Source organism: Pholcus phalangioides, unplaced genomic scaffold (genome assembly GCF_987345545.1).
Source record: "Pholcus phalangioides strain wild (caught in Gottingen) unplaced genomic scaffold, Ppha-v1.0 ptg000012l_1, whole genome shotgun sequence".
Taxonomy (NCBI): Eukaryota; Metazoa; Arthropoda; class Arachnida; order Araneae; family Pholcidae; genus Pholcus; species Pholcus phalangioides.
The window spans coordinates 10742164-10765915 of record NW_028301605.1 but is presented as its reverse complement, the minus strand read 5'-3'; the positions used below and the strand labels follow the sequence as shown (position 1 = coordinate 10765915).

General features: G+C 37.0%; 1 protein-coding gene and 1 non-coding gene across 2 annotated transcripts in view; one reads left to right on the top strand and one right to left on the bottom strand.

Annotated features, from left to right (window-relative positions):
• Positions 1-23752, top strand: part of LOC149079521 (uncharacterized) — a 276137-nt gene that overhangs the window by 127094 nt on the left and 125291 nt on the right. The gene's annotated exons all lie outside the window — the stretch shown is intronic.
• Positions 10541-10612, bottom strand: TRNAP-CGG (transfer RNA proline (anticodon CGG)). Its single transcript has one exon. It is a non-coding gene; the product is annotated as a tRNA-Pro (tRNA).

Genomic DNA, 23752 nt, shown 5'->3' with positions numbered 1-23752 from the left:
TTTATCCGCTGATTTAGGGTTTTTAACCCATTTTTGACTAACGCTGCATTTCCGCAATGCTTCGTTTAATTTTTTTAAAATACTTTCCAGTCAAATTTTTGTATGAAATGAACATTTTTAGAACTAAAACGTCTAATGTATTTTTAAAAATTTTTCTTACAATAAAATTCAATTTTTTACAAATTTTCAAAAATAATTTTTTCCCAATGTTCGATCTCAATTTTTTTTCTTCCGGACCAGAGAGAATTTTTTTGGAAATGGAAAAATATAATTTTTCTCCAAAATCTTTTTTTGCCACATTTTGGTACATGAGGTTTTCCAAAATTATGATTACTAATTATTTTGATTAAACTAAGATAATTAATTTACATTAATTATAAAGCTAATTAAACGGAAATTTACATTAATTGCAAAGAAAAAAAGAGTTAAATTGATGTCCAATTTTTTGAAACTTCGTAAATATGTTATTTAAGTAGCCAGTCATTATGTATAAAAAATTGTGCAATTTGGCAATTTGGTCACGAATTGTAAGAGCGATCAAAAATGGGTTTTCTGCGCAAAAGTAGAAAGGTTTTTTTTTCAATTTTTATAATTTTATTTTACTATTTTTCAAACTTCCATTACCTGGTTTATTAAAAGTCAATTATTTATATAATACAGTATAATTTGCATTAAATATTTCAAATTTCTTGTATTTATTCCCAAAATTTTTTAAGCAAAGAATATTTAATCTGAAATTTATAATTTCTAAAATTTTATTTTTCTTATCACTAGACTGCTCTTTTTCGATCCGAAGAAAAATTGCATTTTAATAATTTATATCATTTTCACTAGAAAATATAGTTTTAGTAATAGTTACTTAAATTTATTTTCTCTTGTTGAACTTTTTCTAAACACATTCCAAAAAACCAGATGAACTTGGATTCCCATTCGATAATTATGTGTCTAAAATTATATGGAATTATAAAATTCGTGACTCCATAGAATGCGTTGACTTTTGGATTAGCCTTCATCTTAGATATTTTACATATTTTACAGGATAAAAAAGTGTATGTATGTTTCTAATTTCAATTCATTGGTTTATTCATCCCGGGTAACGTCAAAGTTGATATCATCATAACATAATCGTAATTTAGATCAGCTATTTCGCCAATAGAAAAGCGTTGATTTCGTTGTATATATAATGTACGAAAATAAATCAACGCTTTTTCTTTATAACTCTGTAATTGATATAATATAATATCAAGAATAATTATGCCATTATCACACTTTTATTCAACTCCAACCATAAAAAAAAATCAATATAATAACCGCTTTAACAAATATCTTCAGAAATACCCCCTCTAGCTACACACGTGACCGTAGGCTATAAATATGATGAGACTTTTGAATAGCTTCAGCTACAGCTGAATTACTCTTCAATATCGTTACCACCATTAATAATATTTGAGAAAAAAAAAGACAGTTGAATAGAATATAATTTAAAACAAATATTTAGAAGAATAATTCACAGATAAAAGCAATTTTGCAGACAATCGCGCTGGAACACATCCATTCATTCCAGAAACAGTCATCAAAGACGGCAGTGTATGTACAAGTACCTCTATAATGTGGGTACAAATCTTTTTCGGAATCCGAACAATAGCCAATAAAAGAGAGCAAAAGAGAGTAGATAGATGGAGGAAGGGGGTGGGTTAAAATAACAGGTTGAATAGGGTTGCAAAAGCGAACTAGTAATTAGAAGTAACTGCCATTCAGAAACGTCAAAACATGAAAAATTGAGAATTGCAAACAACCGCCGACTCGTCGTTAGCAAATATAACATTGATGATGATCGCTATCTCCCATTCAAAAGCACATACCCCCCTTTCTTTTTTAGGGTTTGAATGCTCGATATATTAACTGAACACAACCCTGTCATGAAGAGCAAAAAGGAAAGCTTCTGTGGACAATTACGTTCAAGTTCTGTAGGAATATCGGTCTAGGTGGGTAGAGAACTGGGAAGTCAGTTCTCTCCAAGTTGAACTTGGATGGCCACGTAGAGATAACTGAATCTAAATCGGGGTAAAACAAAAATGAAAAAAAAAAAAGCAAACAAAATGGCTTTGGCATTTAAAAGAGAGGCCAATTGGTCGGCAATTACCTCTCATAATACACTATATCAGTCGAATAAAGCAGAGAAGAAAACAGAGCACGGAAATAATAAGAAACTACTATGAGTTTCTTTTTGGTGATACGCACGAATTACAACCTCACGAAATAATGCATTGTTTATCAAGTGTCAAGTGTTATCACGATGTTCAGGTAGAAATTATACGTGCATGTGTACATATAGCTGTCCAGCAATGGAAAGAAAGGAGTTCTCTCTCTCTGCTGTAGGTCTTTTTGTTGTTGTACGAAACAGTTTCTTTTGTTGTTTTGTACGGCGAGATGACCACGCCACACACGTTATAAAAGGAACACCCCACTTTCAAGCATTTATTCGTTTCCGTAAAAGGGCGAAGAAATAGCCTTGTGATATGTTTGAAAAGGGCTATGGAAATTTTCTTGTCCATATTTCCATAATATTAGAAACGCCAATGGTACGACCCTCGAGCTGGGTGTGATGACGAGAAGTTCCCGTCCAGATTCCATTCTTTATATTGCGCAAAAAAAACCTCGCCTATATCACAAGGATTATGGAAAGTAGGGGGGTTTGTGGAATTTTTTGAAAGTTTTTTTGAAATTGGAAAACCGGTGGATAGTCTGGAATTTTTTAATCCGGCAGCGGGTTTGTTGAAATCAAGACTCGAAGTAACGCATGCGCAGCTTAGGGGCCATTCAAGTACTGCGTCAGCAGAGTTTTAGCCATTTTTGACCCCCCTCCCCACATCAGCAAAACTCAGTACCCCCCTTCCCCCCTTGTCAGCAAAATCACGTCAGCTCTGCCCCCCTCCCCCTACTTCCTAACGCGCATTGGCGCGTTAGGAAGTAGACGTACATGAGAGGGGGGGGCCCCATGCCCTCCAGACGATGCAAAAATGTATTTTTTCATGCAGAAAACATTAAAAAAAATTGAAATATCGGAAGAAAATACCTTTGTATATGCTATTATAATTAATTTCTGTTAATTCAATGCTATTTGAAGGCTGATTTTAAAATTTTCTCTTTGAGAAATTTAGTGCGACCCGCCCTCTAAGCCATATATGTTCAACTTATGGCCCGGGGGTCATATGTGCCCCTCGGGTTTACCTGATAGGGCCAGCCACTGCAAACATAATTTTGTAAAAACGAACTAAGCGCCACATTTACAGATCGCTTAAGTGACCAGTGGCACAATTCCAGAGCATTTAAGCGGCCCGTGGCAAATTTTCAGATCACTCAAGTAGGCCCGTGACACATTCATAGGTCACTTAATTGACCCGCGGCACATTTACAGATCATTTGAGTCACCCCGCAGAACAGTTCCAGAGCACATAAGCGGTCCTTGGCACGTTTGGAGATCCCCCAAAGTGGCATGTGGCACAGTTTTAGAGCATTTCCAGATCACTTAAAGAATCCGCAGAGCATTTAGAGAGCACTAAAATGCTTCTATTGAAGATTTATCAATGGGGGGGGGGTATTATCTCATTTGCCCCAAACAAACAAGGGAAAGGTTTTTCCTGGCACACTCAGTAAAGATTCCCAAGAGCCCAATAATATGGAGATAATTTGTCTGTCCTCGTAAAATACGGCATGATCCGATGCATCCTACGCACCAAATCCGTTCTCCGACACATCGCTCTGGATACGCCTGCGTCCGCTCCATTCGCAGCTAAAGACGTCTGCCTCGGCTCCATTGACAGCTGAGAATGTCTGCCTCCACTCCATTCGCAGCTGAGCAAGTGTCTACGTCGGTTTCGTTCGCAGCTGAAGATTTCTACCTTTTCTCTCACTCTCAGCCGAAGATGCCTGCCTTCGCTCTATTCGCAGCTCAAGATTTATCACTTTTAACGGAGATTATGCACAATACCCAAGCGTCATTGGTAAATTTGTAAAACACTGAAAACGCATGATCGCATTTACTAGCGATTACGTATAATAACCAAGTGTCATTAGTAAATTTGGTAAATACTTGAAATTTATCGCTTTTTATCGAAATTATACACAATACTTTAGTGTAATTAGTGAATTTAATAAACATGAAAAAAAATCCAAATGAGTCTAGTATGTGTAAGTCGAACCCCAATATAAATGATAACAAATGTTACGATCATAGCACGATATAATGATACAACACACGTATGAATTATCATGTACCGCATAGTACGATTTATCATATTCAGCAACGACGCGACGCTTGGGTATACATAATCGCCGGTAAAAGTGATTGATTTAGAGGTAATTTATCAAATTTACCAACGACGCTTGGGTGCAAAATCGCCGGTAAAAATGATAAATTTAAGGAAATTCATCAGACTTTCCAAAATGCTCGGTGGTTATTCACAATAACCGGCTATTATGTATAATAAACAGATTTATCGCATTTACCGTAACATTATCACCTTAACTATGATAAATGATGTGGAATGACGACAAAAAAAAAAAAAAAAAAAAAAAAACCACGCCATTTTATCCACGGTTTCTGCGTTTTTACTGGCGTTATAAGTAAGGATTATTAACTGTTCTCTGTGGGAACCAGCCGGAACCACCAACTATCACCATTATAATCAAGATGTCGTTTCAACCGAGGGCGTTATAACCGAATTAAACTGTAGATATTCTGAACAAACGTGTCATAGATATTTAAGGCATTCGATTCCATCTGACCAGGTGTAACGAAGAATTCCGGGAACACCACAAATCATACATACCAAAGCTATACTAAATGTTGTACTCTTTATTAAATCCACGGAATCAACTTTCTCTTCCCGGCTGTAGGCTGGAAAGGGAAAACAAACACATTGTACGATAATCCTCTGATTATGGTGATTTTATGGATCCCGTTTCATTATGCAACGCATGTTGCTGTTGTTGTTCGGGTAACGGACCCCGTGAAGAGAAATGTACATCCTCTATCCGAGTCAGCCCTTGAGATAATTTTTTGCTTTTCTTATGGGCTTAATATCACATTCTATTTGTTCAAGTTCTTCCTGGATACTTAGATGCGCTTCGTTTATTCGACCAGAGGATCCACACATTTCTATTCAATGATAAATGGCTGAATGAGCCGAATAGTTTTCTCTATTACCATGGCTCCTCCTTCGAATATGTTTCCTGAGGGGGGGGGGGCGGGTGCTGGATCTGATAGGGAGGTTATATCAAATGCATTATATATACCTATTGGTAATCGTAGTCGAACTTGAAATCTCTTAGTTTCGGATCAAATCTGTAAACACTGTGGTTTAGGCAAACCTATTACATACGGCAGAGAAGCACGTGTTGCATACCGTGATGTGAGATTAACTGTAAATTTTCCATGCATTGCATACCATTAAATGTAATCAAGGAATGGTTTAGCTTCACGGATGAAGGCAGCATTGGACTGACAACTGAGTTGTTATCGCCCAAGTAGGTTTTGGTTCGAGTCAGTGCAAGTATTTGTAATGCATAAATATAAGGGTGGAGGGGGTGTAGCACAGTGTTTTTCAAATTTTTGTCATTCGTGGCCCTGTCTGGACCATTTCCTTCTCGTGGCCTTCATGCCTTATCTAATAAGATCCAAGACCCTGATCAAGAGGCGTGACCCTTTCTGCGTATTGAATTCATTTTTTGAGTAAATTTCAAATGAACAAAAAATTGAAATATTAGATTGATCTTCAGTATACCAGTTTCTGGCTCACGAGCGATGGCAATATCGCATAACTGGCCCGCGGACTACAAAATTAAAACTGTGTGCCCCCCCCCCCAGCCCCAGGTGTAGACCTTCCTACAGACATGAGCTCCCCAGACCGTGTCCAGATGGGCTTTATTTGTTAACATGACCCTCGATCCATGGACAGATGTTCTGCTTTCCATGTTCCTTTAGTAGTATAATCTCACTTTCCTCTCTTAATATTTCACTCTAAATGTTGTATTTATTCATAGCTTTCTGTGGTCGCCTCCGACCACCCGGTTGTAGCCCCTCTTCTTAATTTTCATCCGTGCCCCGCCAGAATATTCCAGAAACACAAAAAGGTGAAATGGCCCTAGGCTGATAACCACTGGTGTAGCGATTCACGAGGTATAGAAATAACTCCTGCAATCAAATTCTTCTGAAGGTGGTACAACCTATCAATCATGATTGAAAAGTAACATTGCCTTCAGAATTTTTTAGCTCATTTATAAGTTATCGTGACGGATGGATACATCGGGACACCCACGAATCGAGCATCCATCTATTGCGAAATAAAACGAGGGAAGTTACTGAAAACTTGATGCCCATCGTTGCGAACTTTCTCGATCAATCGGATCTTCTTTCATTGCTCGATGCTCGTGATCTATCTGATCTATCGTATCCTCGTGTTCGGATGAATATGATAAAGTATTGATTCAGTGATATGTTATGTTGGCGAAAAGGTTCTGACGTACGGCGGGGAACAGTTAACTTCCAGGTTATCCGTTGATCGTGAGTGAGAAGATCTTTAGAAACTACGTTACAAACCACTACCGTGTGGGTTTTGATGGCTAAACGATATATGGTATGGCGCAACCGTATGCCGATGTGAAGGAATATCCACACTAAAGCCCCGTTCACATGCGCAGGATTGGGGGTCGCTTTGGTGATAATTACCGGCATGGCAACTTTTTCCCCTCGCAGGGAAAAAAAAGGTGGGAGAGAAGCTCATCACACAAAAAAAGCCCATCTTTCTTGGGGTGGATTGGTGGTCAACATCGACCACCCCTTCCCTCCCATAATCCTTTGCGCCGTGAAAACTACTGCAAATTCCTTCGTCAGCCATCTTGAATCAACCACTTCCGTTAAACCCACCTAACCAGTGACGACTTCCGGAAAGAAGAGGGGGATTACCAGAATAAACTAAACGTCATGTGTTGGTTTGTAGCGAAAATCCCCGTTACCGGGAACTTCCCGGGATATTTTATTGTACATGTGAACGGGGCTTAACTGTGAACTACCAAGCCATTTCCTTGGAGTGTTATTGAAATATAACATTATACAAATAACAAAGGCCACAACATGCAAAATGCCCAACGAAATGGCCGGCCGCTGTGGTGGTCGAGTGGTTATAGTGACGGACTCGCGATGCGAGGATCCGGGTTCGAACCCCACAGTGGTGGTCGGCTGAAGTTGGTTTTCTGTGGTTCCCAACTTCAAGGCGCAAATGCGAGCCGATCTCCCCGTTAAAAAGTCTCGCCACAGAGAGCAACAGTCCTACAACGAAAAATCATTCAATCATAACACTTCACTCATAGTTTGAAAAACTGGTGGCAGATGGCAGCACTACACATAACAAGCATTACAGAGAAACAAGAAACTTCACGTCAGGTTTCACTACACGTACATTCCCGCATGTACCGATTCGTTGGGGGTTCCGCGGGGGAGGGGGTGTGTGGGCGGGGTGCATGTGTGGTGTAGCAGTAGTAGGTAGGGTAAAAAAGGGTTCGGGGATCCATGATGTTCTTAAGTCAGCCACCTCGTTGGGCAATTTGCCTGTTGTGGCGTTGTATTTGTATGGCATTGTATGGCATTGTATGGAAATGAGATTCCCACGAAAAAAATATGGATGTCAAATATTGTGTATAAATGATATTAAAGCAATTGCTTTACTTCTTAACGGTCACGGAAAAACTAATTAAATCTATATTATTTAAATGCTAACTTTTCGAATCATATGTTACTAATAGGGTAAAAATGTAAAAGTAAATTCAGTTTTGAGTCCCAAAAGAGACAAATTACAGCTGGGCGTACTTCTGGGATCGGTACGTGGACCGATTTTGTTCCTAATATACAGTAAAACCTCTTTTTGCGGACATCGGTGGGGTACAAAAAATTCGTCCGTAAAAGAAGAGTGACCGTTTATTAGGAGTTTATTAGGAGTGACCGTTTAAGTATTAGGAGTTTGAAATGCATACTTTTGTTATACAAGGGGAAATTATTTTTTGGCAGTAAGAGAGGAGCGTGACTGCACCTGAGGGTACCCATCAAGAGGAGTTTTACAGTACGTAAACGACCTGAGTAATTTTAATTTGAATGGAAAGAATCACTGCTTTTGCTACTACTACTAGTAAACCACATATGTACCTCTTCCATGTTCCTCTGCGGAACTTCGAACGAATTGGTACATGGTGGAATGTGCGTGTCCGTATTGTGAAACTAATGCGATGTTTGTTTCTGTGTAATGCTTGTTATGTGTAGTGTGCTGCCATCTGTCATCAATCTTTTTCACTACAGGGTGGGCAAAAATTCCGTAGAAACTTTAAAAATGAATAAAAACCGGAAAAATAACCGAAAAAACGGTTTGCAGGGTTAGCGTCGATAGGTAAGACAAGAAAAAAAATAACTAAAAAAACTGTGGATAGGTGGCGCTGGTAAGAGTGACTTCGGTGGTAATATGCAAATGAGACGATTATAAGAACTTGCGCTCCTAATCCACAAGCAGTTTACCGTTGTAAACCGTGTATGTGACTCCCCTGCAATGTGTTGTTCCCTGTTTGTGGTGGTCAGGTGGAACACATACTGCTTTAATAAACGATTTGGAGGGATTCTGTTCGTTATTTGCATATCCTTTCTTTGACTTGTGTGCATCAGCGCTACCTATCGGCTGTTTTTTGAGTCATTTTTTTTCCTCTTTAAAAAAAATTCCCGTGACCTAGCGATGCCAACCCTTTAAACCGTTTTCTATTTCGGTTATATTTTCGGTTTTTATGAATTTTTAAAGTTTCTGCGGACTTTTTGCCCACCCTGTATGAGTGAAGTGTGATGATTGAATAATTGCATCGTTGCAGGCCTGTTGTACACTGTTTTCGCTGATAATTTAGCTCTTTGATAATCTGAAAGCTCTTCAAATAACTTGAGGACTAACACTCAGAACGATCTCAACTGAATAAATGTTAAATTAGGTTTAAATATAATAAAATAAAATATAGATAAAAACTAAATTTATGTTATTTGGCTCTGGTATTTTCAACGGTTTTGGCGTCCTAAAATACCATTGTATGACAGACGGATGTATGTCTGATATTGCATGGCAATATAATAGACACTTTCACGTTTCTAGGGGCTTTCTTAGGAGGGATTACACTATAAAAGTTTGATAAAGTTTCATTTATAAAACTGGAAAAATGCCACCAATAAGAACTTTGGTTGCATTGGAGCGAATGTAATTGATACGATTGTTGATTGTTTTTCATAAGTTTTATAAAAGGTCTTTTATCGAACTTTTATAAAACTATCAAAACTATCTTGGAAACACATATTAACTATTTGAGTGCATAATTATATCGTAGCGTTTTCATTTCATTAGCGATAAATATTCTCGATCCATTTTAAAACATATTCATTATGCGTTAGTAGGACCTAGATTGAATTATGGCGAAAAATAGTTTGCTGGTTGGGGGGGATCATACTTCAGTATTCTTTCTACACCTTTCGTCGCACAACCTTCCTTCATCTGTATCATTCTGAGAAAAATAGGCCCACACATACATTTCCATTATTCCATCAATTTAGGACTCTACAAAATTTGTATGTTTATAAATGTTTTATAAAAGAAAGAACCATCTCAATCTGAAGTTACATAAACTTGAAACAAAATTTAGACTGTAGAATACAGGTACCTACACCAAATAAAACTCGTTTTCAAAAATATTCTCCCGTCTTTTAGCTCCCAAAATATTTAATTTACTTCCACAGTTAATAATTGCGCAATCTTTTTCTGCACATCTTTTATAAATTTAAAATCATTCCTATTTAACTCAGAAAGGATTTAAACTATCTGTTTGTTTGATATTGTAATACAACCTTCTTTCATCTTGCATTTATCGCTAAATGACGTTTTTTCTAAACCATTTAAGCGACGATGACGAGATATCTCGCCTCCATAAAAGCCTCTTATTTTAGCAAGAAAAGCCCAGAAATATTTTGTAAAAATGATTTCTCAATAAAAACCTCTTTTCCCCTATACCCTTTAGTTTGCCCCTTCTGAAATTCGGAAGAAATCCTTCTTTATCAATATACATATGACATTTAAGGGGGGGGGCTAGGGATTTCTAATTACCGCTTAAAGGGTTAAATGTACTTTTTTTAAAAGTATATATTACGACTATTACTGTGTCAGATATTTCTTTAGATTGGATTTTCTCTTTTTTCTCTCTCGTTATTATATATTTAAACCTACATACTGTACATATAACTATTATTATTTTTCGGAGCTTACAAGCTAGCTTGGCCCGAAAATGTTTTATGTGTCTGTTTTCATTGAATAAATAAAATTACCTACTCCTATCTATATACTTTGCACGTCAGAAGTAGAGAAACTCAATATAGAGGACTGACTAATGATTATTAGAGAATTTTCAACACACCCTGCCAATCATAAAGTTATGATTATCCTTTCTAAGTAGAGGGAAAAAAAGTGTAGTGGGGCTCGGCCGGGATTTGAACCCGGGACCTCTCGCACCCGAAGCGAGAATCATACCCCTAGACCACCGAGCCACATAAGGTTAACGTTAGTTTTGTTTTCAGTAAGACATATATAAGCTTATGATGCGCGAAAGATGTGTAGATTATAACGGATGTGGCTGAACTATTTGAAGGAGACCCGAAGGTCTGAAGCTGGTATGAGTTTTAAAAGCCCACTCAGTGCCCTTCTTTTTTCTTCTAGCGAGTTAGAGTGTTGTTTCTACGCTAGTGATTCGTGACTTGGGTGGCCATACGTCCCGTATTTTCCTGCAACATCCCCGTATTTTCACGTAATTTTGCTATCCCGACCTTTTTGTCAGAATGTCCCGGTTTTTCACGTATTTCCAACGAATCCCGCTTGAATTTCTATTTTTCATTGAAATCAAGCATTGTAATAATTTTTTTTAACTCATAAATTACATTACGATATGATTACGGCTATAAATGAGAATATTCACCTCACGTATTTGTCATGTTGAACGTTTTATTTCGTGGAATTCATTTCTATCCGTTGCAATTGGCAGTACTGTTTTGTTCCCCAGCCCACCATTGGCGTATTTAGGCAATTTCTGAAATAGTTCGCAACTTCGGTTACATTTGGCGTGATTTTTTGGCGATAATTAGCGACCGTAATTTCCCGTATTTAGAGAATTCTAATTTCCTATTTTTTTTTTTTGGAGAAATTTGTTCAGCCTATTCATGGCAAAAAACATTTCTTTCATGACGATCTCTGGTGGTTTCCAAAATCGTTTAAAATCAGAGAAATGTTTCTCTCTGTCTTGCTTCGGATCATGAACTTAACCATTTAATGAATTCGATTCGATTTCTGGACCTGAAAAGACAAAAATGACGCATTTCAATTACCCACGGTTAGACAGAGACTACCAACTTCGAGATGCCTATCGATAATTCGGTCACTGAGGAGGAATTAGGGAGGGTAACGTATCATGTGCAAATATCTGAGACACTTTAGATAGATTCTGAAAGCGTCAACAGTATCCAGAGGTGGCTTGAGAAAAAAAAACCTATACCCGTGCGGGATCTACTTTTGGCGTCACCTGCACGTGCTTTTAATTGGTTGACAACGCTTTTTGTTTCACCCTTTCAACTCGGATTTGGTGTCCTTTCTAGAGTGGTGCCCTATGTGGCCGCATGGGTCACACAGCCCAAGAGCCACCCCGATAGTGCATCCACGAAAATAAAGCAACTTGGCGGGCAATTTTCTCTATGAATTTCGCCAACTGATTCAAGACCGTGAAGTGTTAAGCGGTGACATTTTCTGCTAGGAAAGTTCAAAAAATAAATATGGCAAACAGTATGTCTGACATCAAAGAAGGTGATGAAGCGTGTGTTCTGTTGTTTGGATTTCAAAAATAAAACAAAAGTGTCCACATTGTGGTGTTTCTATAATCATGGCGAACGGTGTCTTCTGAAATGTGAGCCACTCCAAGAAAACCAACCGGGATACTAGAGAGGGTAGTGACATGACTTAAAAACCGTACCCACCCTATAGATTATATTCTCATAAAGAATTTCAAACATTGCCATGTTGAAGGCAGTGAGAGGTCAGTGACTGCAAATCCTTAACTTATATACCAATTGTATCACTCGCATGCCAAAAACCTTGGCGAAGTAGGCATTCATTAATTTCTCCATTGATTCATTCAAACAGAGCCTAACTCTGGTGTGTCACTCATAGACAATTTACTACCGATTGAGTTGTGCCAGAAGTGTGTGTGGGTGTCCCTGGGTGCCACAGAATATAATTCATTCATTCATTCAAACCGAGCACAACTCCGGTCTATCGCCATAGGCAATTCACTACCGGACTGAGTTAAGCCGGAAGTATGGGTGTGTGTCCCCTGAAATCCCCCGGGCCAAGAAAGCGATTGTATACAAAGTGTACATTATGAAAAATATACTCAACTGCCTGACGACATTTGATCAGTTGCCACTCTGCCCGCAAAGTCCAGCTGCCTCGCGAATATAAAATATAGAAATAAATATACAAATAAATATGCAAAAATACAAATGCACACAGCTGCCTCGCGACATTTGGTCAGACTTGGCTCAGAGTTACATCTTCAAAAATCTTCAAAATCCAGCCGCCTTTCGAGCAGTTGCCTGACTGGCGTAAGTTTTCAGGGCGCTGCCTCGCGAGCAGTTGTCTATACGGTCTCTCCAAAATAGCTCTTGCCCTCCCACGAGTAAGATTCTTAAAGTGTAGTGGCGAAGTAGGCAAAGCGACGATGGACGGGCTGACACTTGTGATTTGCTGTTGTAGATCACGTCAATGCAACTTCATTTAATGCAACGCAAACTAATCGCGCTTCCTGTAACTCAGGTTTTTTTCTTATTGTTCTAATACAACAATACAGGAAAAGCAATTCTCGTGCTGATTATCATTTTCCAAAGATAGACGGTAAGAATGCTTCAAAACATAGTTTATCGGAATAATATGTGCAAGAGTGTTTTAAAGAATACTTTGATATTTGATAGAATATGGCTAACTCACACAAAAATAAGTACCTTCCATACTATTGCAGTACTAGAGACCCTTTCGAGCACCCTGTGCAGAGAGTGAGTATTTCGAAGCTCTACATACCGATTGTAATAACACCATTGAATCTAATAAGCTCCAGTCACCTTTTAGTTAATACCAAAATTGCGTTGCATTTTCCGAGATATTGTTCATAAAACTCTGGAATAACAATACTTTTTCTACGAATTCAAATCCCTCCATGAAGCATTCACGAAGAGCTAAAATTGTCTCGTAATTTGAATTCATTTCCACAAATACGTTCAAAGCAATTTCCGCAACGATGAAAGGGGAAAACCTAATGTTGACTGCAAATCTAGAAGTCCCATTACGATATTGGAACCCGAATATCCTCCATAAAAGTTATAATAACACTAAAAAAAAATTGCCATAAATATTTCAACAACTTTTAGAGCCGTTTCTCCACGCTTAAAGCTTAACTATAATCGGAAAGTTGTAAAATTGAATCGACGGATGAATATTCAAGAAGAGAGAGAGAGAGAGAGAAAAAAAATGGCGATGAGGAAGAAGAGACCTTTTTAGATATTACCACGCGAAAATCCTTTTAATACTGGAACCATGGTATGATATAAAATAAGAAGAGAGAGGGTGGTCTTAAAAATCTCGGTGGCATTAAAAGCGGCTGCAAGGATCACTGGGCCTTTGCTAATGCCACTCCTCGTATAATATCCCGTTGGAAAGTGCCTAGGAGAAACTGAGAGAGAGTGAGGCGATTGCTGGTAGTGTTAAAAGGGTAGTGAGAGAAGATGACATCAGAGCAATTTCGAGAGCAAGTTTCCAGAATAGCTTTCGCACTTGGCGATCGTTAGGCTAATGTTGTATGAAAGAGTTCCCTCTTTTTTTTTTTCGGTAGCACTATGTGATACATATACGCCCTACGGTGTATAAGGTCTTAACGACCTCTAACAGCAGCTTTTTCTCTGTTCCTGAAAAAACTGTTATCAGCAACGGAAAAATTTTTCCGATTTTATTTTTCTGTTCTTTCCTTAAATGTGTTCCAGTTTTTTTTTAAGGAGATATTTTTATTCATTTTTATGATTTGAGAAGTTTCCTTTCTTTTTAAAGTTGATGTTTGATCAATCATGTCGAAGAGTTTTGTCTTTGGTGATAGATTGATTTGGTGGATGGGGCGCGAGAAAATCCGTCATAAGACACGAATATTGTATAGAAATGACTTATTGACTTCGAAGTGGTTTCAGATAACTCGGAACTGGTTTTTCGGAAATGGTTCAAGATAACTCGGATCTGGTTGACAAGATAGCTGGGAACTGCTTTAACATGGCTTGCAACTGGCTGAAGATTACTGGCGACTGGTTGAAGATGTGGCTTGAAACTGGTTTTATATAGAATATCCGAGAATGGTATAAAACAACATGGAACTGGTTCAAAATGGCTGAAGATTTCTTGAAACTGGTTAAAGATATATATATATATATATATATATATATCCCGGAACTGGTTGAAGATGGCTAGAAACTGCTTTAAAGAACTGGTTAAGGAACTGGTTTTACAATACATGGGAATGATTTTAAATAACTCGGATCCGGATGAAGGTAACTTGGAAGTGTTTTAAGATGGTTGGAACTGGTTGAACATGTCTTAGAACTGGTTGAATGTCTTAGAACTGGTTGAATATGTCTTAGAACTGGTTGAATGTGTCTTAGAACTGGTTGAATATGTCTTAGAACTGGTTGAATATGTCTTGGAACTGGTTGAAGATGGCTTGGAACTGGTTGAATATGTCTTAGAACTGGTGAAGATGGCTTGGAACTGGTTTTAGATTGTTCGGGAACGGTTTAAGATAACTCCGAATTTGGCATGAAAAGAGCTCCTTTTTTCGGTAATAACTATGATGCATATACGCCCTACGGTGTATAAGGTCTTGACGACCTCTAACAGCAGCTTTTCTGTTCCCAAGAACTGTTATCAGCGCAATAGAAATTTTCTAATTTAATTTTTTTGTTATTTTCCATTTTAATGCTTTGAAGTTCACTTCATTTTTCTTCTTCGAAGTTGTTGTTTGATCAATCATGTGTCGAAGAGTTTTGTCTTTAATTATAGATCGATTTTGTGTATGGAGGCTCATTTTTCCGTCATAATACACCGACATTGTATTATGAATTATAAACATTGAGTTTTTTCTGTCTTTCCTAAATTCATCTTTGAATCAGCCAGCTGTTGGAAGCCTTCGTAAAGGCATCCTATTTGCTGTTCCCCAGGCCATTCCCAGCCATCTTCAAGATATCCCGAGACACCTCAAACTGGATCGCGATCATTTGAGATCGTAGCATTATGTCACATATTGCATCCTCTTCGAGTTTCAGTATTTAATCTCTGCCACGTTGTGACATCTTTCACGATTTCTGAACAATTTTCGTGGTGACATGATGGCATCAGTGCAATCTTGTAATAATTATTACAGATAGCCTGAACTGAATTACTTATTAAGCTCAAATTGTGTTTAGATTACATCAACCATAATTTTATGGTTTTTTTTTCTAATAATATTGGTTTTTATATTCTACTTTTTCTCGCCACCTTGTTGGGCAATTTGCCTGCTTTGGTTTCCAATTTTGTATCTATATTCGTATCTGTACATGGCGGTATGAAATCATTATGAAATACAATTGCCCTAGCGAGGAATCGATCCCAGTTGGATTCAACTTTCCTTGCGGGGAGTAAGTAGGCCTTGGAAATGACCGATAACAGGCTGAAGATGCCTGGGGAATGTTTGAGATACCCGACACGATATCTTCTGGAGAGAGAACCGCCGCTGGTTGATATGGACGTGTAGAGAGTGAGGACTGAAATCCCTCAAAAAAATATCAATCTTCAGTAGCAATTGAAGAGAATCTGCGGTCAGTCCGATAGTTCTTAAGGGTCATCATTTAAGTATTACGTAAGCATCGAAGGAGTGGGGGGGGGGGTTACGGATTTGCTGACTTTTGATGACGGGGGGGGGGGTGTAAAGGTTTCTTATGTCATCAACTACCCCTTTTTGAAGATATGAAATATTCTAAGCTGCTGACGAAATTTTGCTGACGGGGGAGGGGAGGGGGGTCAGTGTTTTGCTGACGGGGGGGGGGGTCAAAAATGGCTGAAAATCTGCTTACGTAATACTTGAATGACCCCCCTTATGTTACTTTCCGAACGTTAATGCATGTCTGTATCTCTCAGCATACTCTTCACAAACCGGAATCTCACATAACCATCATACCACCGAGAGAATATTTGATCAATATTGTCCCCTCCCTCCATTTTCAAATTCGAATAGTGAAATGCAAAACGACGAAATTTAACACGTACACAAAAATTTATTCAAAAACCGACATAAAATAATGGAAAAATAAAAACAACCGCTCTCATTGTTCAGATAACATCAGTGGGAATCATCTAATTAATGAATTATTTTTTTTATTCTCGTTAATTATTCCTCGTATAGCTTAAATATAATTCGCTTTCACATAAGCCATCATCATAGGTTTTTAGAATGAGGTAAAAAATGTACAGAGAGAGAGAGAGAGAACGCGATGTGCTGATGGGTGCTCATTTAAATAATCTCTAGCTTAAGCATTTTTTTTTCCCCTTCATTTTCTCATCCTTTCCTCCTAAAAATACATTATACATGAAAAAGTGCCCATTGCTGATGTGTTAGGAAATGAATATTCAAATAATACGCGACGTTGGCGTATAATTTCGTGCTCTTTTAATTACGTAGATTTTTTAGTGAAAATTTGATCTCATTAGAAATTTTTTTTGTTTTGTTTTTAAATATCTGAAAAATATATATTTTTTCACGTGTACGTAGAAATAATTGGGGGGAAAAAACTATTTCGCAAGATTTGTTTTCTGTTTTTATAATAATTATTCGTAAAAAAAATTAATTATCAATTTTTTTTTGGTTATTAAAAAAGGTTATTAGGGTCACGTTGTTAATTGCGACACCGAAATGTTTTTTTGGTTTTTTTTTAAATAATATTTTTAATGAAATAGAACAAAGATTATCTTCGTTTTACAATTTTCCTAGAGAAATAGTTGGTTTTTTTCCCCTGATGGAAATTTCATTGTTTCATATTTTATTTATTTTATTTCTTTTGTAGTAAAAACTAATAATTGGAATGACTAAAATTCAGATGGAAAATTTTCACTATTATCGATATTTCTATGAGGATTATATACCTTTTTTCTGTTTAGCTTCTGAAAGTTAAAGGTAAACATGAGTAATAATAGAATGGAACCTCGATAAAACGGATTGTGCTTGTTAGTGGACACCTCTCGTTAGCGGGCACTTTTGAAGTCTGAAAAAAAAGGATGTGTAGATGTATTTCACTATACATAAACTAACATTCAGCGTTAGCGAACACCTAGAGTCAAAGGACACTTTGGTTGTCTGTCCGTTAGGGACTCACACAATGTATTTCTATACATCAACGGACAATCTTCATTAGCGGACACATCTCGTTAATGCAATGCAAATATAAATACAAAGCGAAATGCCTACGAGGTGGCTGAGAAAAAAGATGTCCATAACAAATCTGTGGTGTTTGGTCAGAACATGATATCACTAAAAAAAATGGCTTTTTGATCTAAAAGTTAGTCTTGCTAATTATAACTAATTGGAAGTGACATAAATGCACAAATACGTGCGTACGGCTAAACGACATGCTGATGTATGATATTTATATTTATGTATATGCTTTATTTTTGATTTTTAAATGACAGTGAAAATGCTTATATATCTCAAAAATGTGATTTTGGAGTTATCATGTTCTGACCAATCACCACAGAAATATGTATGTCATATATTTCTCAAATGCAGCTACCCAATTAAAAGTGCAATTTTAAAAACTAAAGACTATGTATGCATGATAAAATATTATACAGAGCGTCCATAATTAAAAGACCTTATTTTAAAGTAGCCTACAGGCGAAACCAGTCATCAGAAAAGTGTGAAATTTTGTGGAGGACTTCGTGAAGGAATGGAAGTTTGTTTCAGGGAAAAAAAAACATTAGTTGCTCATGTTGCCACCAGAAGGCGTTTCACTTTGAATACCTGTAGTAAGCATGTAAATTTATGTGATGTCACGCAGCAGCTGTTATAAAACGTAGAAACATTCGCGAAAATCTTGTTTCTCAATGTGTTTACTGCTCACAATGACGATAAGTTTGCGAGATCGCGCTTTCTCGGTCAAATTGTTTTACCAAAACAGCAATTCCACGGTAATTGCTCTACGGAAATAACTGACTTGGGAGAGGATTCGAAAAGGTCCAATGAATGTTAAAAACCTTCGGAGTATGATAACGAAATTTAAAACCACTGGATCGTTGCCAGTCCTGGAAGAGTAAGAAAACCCGTTTCTATAGACGCGATACAGGAGGTTTCACTTCAGGTAGAAGAGGGCAGAGCTTCAAGTTCTCGTGGTAGCACTAGTATCAGGCGTGTAGCACAGACGTTGGATAGGCCACGTTCAACTGTCCATAAGATCATATGGAATATCCTCCGATATTATCCGTACAAACTTTTTTACTAGTGCTGCGGTTGCTTCCACATGATTATGTTCGACTCCGGTTCTCACTGCAGTTTCTAGCTGCATGTGTCGCTAAAGCATCACCAATCATTTGGCATTTCTCAGCAACACTCTAATCATGATTCAGATATAGTTCGGATGATGTGTGTGTGTGTGTGTGTGTGGGCGATTCACCAAAAACGGAACTTTTTTGTTGAACGTGTGACGTATGATCTTCAAATATATCCAAGTGAACATTATGTGTTCATCACTCGAGCAATACCAGGCATTTTTGACTTCCGGCGTCACTGGTGGCCGTCATCTTATTGCCAAATGGCGAGTCCCTGACCTTCATCGTATTGGTCCGGGGAACAAAAAACTTTGAGAACCCCTGATCTCTCTATATCAATCTTTCGAACGTATTTGTCTCATCACTTTCTTTTTCGAAAAAGACTTTTTCAGCCTCCGCCGTGTTGATCCAATCCATACAAACTTATATTGTATCTGTAGCCTTCCCAAAAAGCGATATTACCCGCTTTTAGGGAGAGCACTAGGGATGAATAAACCCGGAGAGTACCATGCGTCCAATTATGTCCATATACTAATTATGACCATATATTTTGGCAATCGAAATTTACCTGAAATTCTCTCCACGCTCCATTAGAAATACATCCCAAAATCCGAATAAAAGCTGATGCGAGAAATGAACAGTCAACTTTTATTTCTCGGATCAGCTTTTATCATATCGATCATATTGATAGCTGAATAATTTGAACAAGAGAGTCAAATTATTCAGCTATCAATATGATCAAAATAGACGCGAAGAACAATTTAAGGGAAAATTAAATTTTTTCCTTCAAAATTAAATGCATTTTAAAGGATGGGTAACAAAATCCAAAGATATAGTATCTAGAGCTTAAAATGTTCTATTCCCCCGGATTGTTTGAACTCGTCTTACCCGTGTATTTCAAGCGGAGCTAATGTGCTGCCAAAAGTTTACCCAACAGTGAAGATGAGTCGTGGAGAGTTTTCCGCCCGCGTCCACCTTCTTTCACGGTAAATTAAGACATCGCCATGGATTTGATGCTTGATACTTCTTGTGTGACGTGATTGGCCCCGTGACCTGATGATTTGTTGTTTGATTACCCGCGTCTCGAGAAATCTTCCTTTCCTGTTTCGATTTCAAATCCACGTTTAATTCGTATCTGCTTTTTGCCTCTTAACCTAAAGAAATCGACGAACTGTAAAGCTTGCGATCTCTTTTCGAGCGTGTACAAATCCATTTAAACACTCCAGCAGTCACGTGGGTGTTTTTTAACCCTTTCATTACTAACGGGACGTTTATACATATGTCCTATATCGACCCCCTGAGGGTGAAAAGCATTTGAGTAACAAATATGTACATAATCTTCCATCGGAAATCATCAAAGAAGCGAAGTATTCGTAATGAATGGGTTAATGAAGTGTATATTCAGTTGGAGTTTGTTTTTAGTATACTCATTAAGAACTATTTACACGCGATTGGCATGAGATGTAAACTTTTGTGTTGAATTAACCTTTTTATCCGAATATTACGTCTGATTTCGGTCACGATATTTTTTAAATGTTTATCTCAAGACGAGGATATGCAATGTATTTGTCGGTATGAATGCGAATCATACCGACGATGTAAACCGTACCGATGAATTATACCGATTGGCTCGATAATCGATCCATATGCCCGTTCAAAAGTCTCACCACAGAGTGCAACAGGCCTTCAACGGTGCAAATACTCAATCATTAAACTTTACTCATAGTTATAAAAATCGGTAGCAGATGGCAGCACTATAACAAGCATCATACAGAAGCAAAAGACTCCACGTTAGATTCGCAACACAGTGAGACAGAGCGGCGGGTCATGATCCGGTTAGGAAGAAAAGGTATGAATGCGAAAATGCGTCAAAGTTCAGCTGTTAAAATTTCGCATATACAGTCGAATCCCGTTCTAACGAATACCGTTATAGCGAAAATCTCGTTTTAACGAACACTTTTTTAATCCCCCAAATAAGTTTACATAGGAACAATGCTAGGTAACCTAGAATTCCTTTATAACAAAGTGATTCCTCCGGTCTCTTGGCGTTCGTTATAACGGAATTCGACTGTATTGTCATTCTATTTCTTTTTCTTTGTGTTTTATGAGTAGAATTTTGTAAGAAAATGCGTATCCATCACGAGTTAGGGTGAACGCCTAGCACAAAATTAAATTCCAAAATTAATTTATTTCGAAAAATAATTAGATAATTCATTCGTGGGTTTTTGAGAACAAAGAAAAATTGTATTGAAATGAAATCATTGTTCAAGGCGAGCTCCGAGAATTATTATTATTGTTATTATTTTAGTTATCATGATTGAACTTTTCTGAACAAAAAAAACGAAAAACACATACATAACAGCGTAATTAACACTAAAAACTGATACAAACAATCAATACACACAGAACAACATACAAACATTCATTCAAGACTTTGCTCTCCTAAGGGATCCTTCGTCCGTAACGGAAAATAACTCACGTAGAATGAACGATGAATGAAATGTTAGATCTAGTAAATACTTAAATAAAAAAACTCAGTATTGACAAAGCATAAGTGCCACAAATTGTTATATATTTCAAGCACAAGTGCCGCAAAAACTCAGTGAAGTTCAAGCATAAGTACCATAAAACAAAATAAATAATACGTAGTAAAATAATTCCCTCTGCTTAGTAAATGACTCAAACCTCAGTATTGACTAAGCATAATTTCCGCAAATCGTGCCACACCTTTCAATCATACAAATAACCCCGTTTCTATACTATTCCAATGGTGTTAGTCTCGTTTGTTGGAAAAACTAACAGGTTGAAAACGTATAGAAAACACTAGTGCCGCAAAAAGGAAGAACTTTCAAAGTGAAAGTGTCGCAAAACGAAGTACTTTCGGAGCATTAGTTCCATAAGTAGGAATCATCATGGCCGGGAACTGTATCACAAACAATTAGCACGGCGAATACGTAGGCGTAACATTCATATATAAGTAAAAATCAAAGTATTTTTGAGGTTATTCAGAACAATTTTAACGAAATAGAATCTATATGATTGAAAATGTAATGCTTAAGGTTTCTGCGATGACGTAGAAAAAAAGTACTCTGATGGTGCCTGTTAATTACGGAAATAGTTTCATGAAAGTTATTTTTATTAAATTAATAGTAATGGTATTATTATAATTTCGTTTATGTTTTGAAATCACTTCATATCTATGCCAATTATGCTTCGAAAATATCGAATTTCATGGTAGTTATGCACACAAAAACAATGAAAATCTAATAATATGTGTCGTTAAAAAGTAAAAATATTTAAAATACCTCAAGAAAATACTTTTTTCGTTACAAAAATGATAATTATACAGTACAAATTTCCTATATTATTTCGAAATTCATTTGAATTCGAAACTATTTCAAGCATTCACCCGTATCATTATTACTCCCTATATAATTTGATAATAATTTTAAATGTTCGAAAACGGCAATATTTTCCTTTATTTTGAAAATAGCTAAAATAGCAAAAATCTTATTATTATTATTTTTTTTGTGTAATCTTCCATTCCGTGCTTTCTTCATGGTTTTCTTGATTTGATTGACGATAAGTTTTCAACTCATCAATCTCTTAGTTTTCTTATGTTTTTTTTAGGGAATTCAGATGGAAACCATTCATTTGTTTTCATGAGCATGGACCCGTGTCTGTTGTTTGCATCTAATCTGCTTGCTCTCTTCCCTCCCAACAATCTACTTTACTCGGCGTTTGTTGTTGTTATTGTTCATGCTCGAAATATTCCTCGATAAATCATGGAACAGCATGTCTGAGAATTTACTGAGCTATTTGACTGATGATTCCTATGATAAAACAGAAAGTATAGAAAACGAAAGAGAAATTATTCTGCCCTGGTATTGACTTAATTTTGAACTTTCCACGCTTTCTTATTGCTCTCTTTGAATGTGGGATGTTGTTTGAAAAGATCGATATCTATCTTACAGGTACTTCCCACCGCAAGGAATAGTTTTTTGTTTTATGCTTTGAATACTGAATAAAATTAGTTCGAATTTTCCTTTAATGCAGATTTGAATGGTTCTGAATATTTTTCCATGGCCTTTATTAAGAACTATGCTGGAACACCGGCTATTGACATTGATGGATCTTGTTTTCGAGCTCATAAATGGTCTGGAGTTTTGCGCTGATGTTACTCGGCGATATATTTGCGTGAAAATCTCTACAACCATTGCCTAATTTTTGGACTGTATTTTATTTGTTTTATTTTTTGGTGGTTTTGCAGTTTCGAATGAAAAAGTGTTGAAATTGCTGTATAACATATCCAAGATTATTATTGGATTATTACTTTTTTCCCGTTGAAAGTAATGGTTGCTACCCGTAACCATCGTCAACCACAACCGAGTATTTATGCGGTTGTTAAATACCATCGCAAAAATATCATGGTAGAGACTGTTTTTTCTACTGACATTCGTTGGCATGAGTAATTGAGCGTTGTTCAAATTTGTGTAAAAGTTCGCTAATGGACATTGTACAAATTTTAATTTTTCATCTATTATATCTTAATTCATGCATAATATGCAGGGTGAGCAAAATGTCCGTAGAAACTTTAAAAATTCATAAAAACCGAAATAAAAAACGGTTTTGCAGGGTCAGCATCGCTAGCTCACGGGAATTTTTTTAAGACAGGAAAAAAAAAACAACTAAATTTTATAATAACAGAAGATAGGTGGCGCTGAAATACACAAGTCAAAGAGAACATACGCAAATAACGAACAGAATGCCTCCAAATCGTTTATTATAGCAGTATGTGTTCCACATGACCACCACCACAGGGGATAACATATTGCAGGCGAGTCACAAATCACAAATAAATTGCATCGTTCTTTCAAGCATAAGCAGTATCAAATGTCTATAAATATAAACAGTATCAAATGCCCAAAACTATATTTCGTATCAAACTCCCAGAAACATAAGCATCTCAACAACTGAAATGAATATAATTTTACATCATAAGTGCCGCATATTGAAATTGTTAAAAATACAAGTAC